Raw genomic sequence first — 1,068 nt, forward strand, 5'->3', positions numbered from 1 at the left:
TTGATGCGAGTACTCTTATAATATCATTTATTTGTTCAAAATCTTGTACAAATTTAAACCATTACTATCTTCTTTTTAGAGAATAAAACATTTACTATCTAATTCCCACAATTACCATTTTTGTTAAAGAAACACTCTAACCACAATGTTCGGAGTCTAGCATTCTTGACCATGAACGCCTTTGCTGCCTTTTCATTATCCACCAAATAATCAAAAGCAGATGCAAGCATAACTTCATCAAACCCTTCTATCTTCATAACTTCTTCATAAAGCTCATTCACATCAAGTTGATCTTTTTTGAGTTTTTTTATTGCTAGCTCAACCTTTTGGAGTTGTTTGGAAAACTTATCACAATAAGAATCTTGGTATGGACAACTCCTTTTTCTATGAGAGCTTACTCCAGATAAAGCTTTATCTGAAGAAATAACTTGCTTCCCTTTTGATGCCTTCTTAAAATCAATGTCTAGATCATTTAACTCCAAGTCAATAATCATTTTTTCTGAATCAATATCACAAAAAGACTTCGCAGAACTCCATGTTGCCATGTCTTTACAAAAAATCAGAGCCATCTTATCAAACATCTCAATTTTCTTGTTCAAATATTGCTCATGATCTGGATGTGCCTGTTTTTTTTTTTTTTTTTTTTTTTGAAAAAAAAGGGGGAAAAAACACATAGTTAGGAAGAGATCAATCACTAATATAAGACATACATAATGATGAATATATGCTTCATACCATTACTTCTTCATCATACACCTTCTTTTCACAAGTAATCATTTTCAGATTATCATTCCATCCAAAAGTATTTTTTCTATTACGAAGTCGTGTAATTGTACTCCAAATGCTTTCAATGGTTAGAAGACAATTCTCCACATGATTAGGTCGGCATTCAACCCCAAATTTCTCGCTAATTGTTTGGGCTGCTAGAGCTAATGATCCAGGCATAAATGTATTGGATGGCTTATTTCCTTTAGTAGCGTCATTAGCAAGTATCTCAATTAACAAACATTGCATTGGTTTTGACCACCTAAATTGTTCGATTTTACTTTCCTTCTCCTCATCCTTTGT

At 32.4% G+C, this 1,068-nt stretch overlaps 1 long non-coding RNA gene across 1 annotated transcript; it reads right to left on the reverse strand.

The window, feature by feature from the left end:
- Positions 1-1,068, reverse strand: LOC136061915 (uncharacterized). The gene is made up of 2 exons (XR_010623769.1): positions 736-1,068; positions 1-623 (listed from the first exon to the last, which is right to left on the reverse strand). It is a non-coding gene; the product is annotated as an uncharacterized LOC136061915 (long non-coding RNA).

This window comes from Quercus suber, unplaced genomic scaffold (genome assembly GCF_002906115.3).
Source record: "Quercus suber isolate HL8 unplaced genomic scaffold, Cork oak 2.0 scaffold_363, whole genome shotgun sequence".
Classification (NCBI taxonomy): Eukaryota; Viridiplantae; Streptophyta; class Magnoliopsida; order Fagales; family Fagaceae; genus Quercus; species Quercus suber.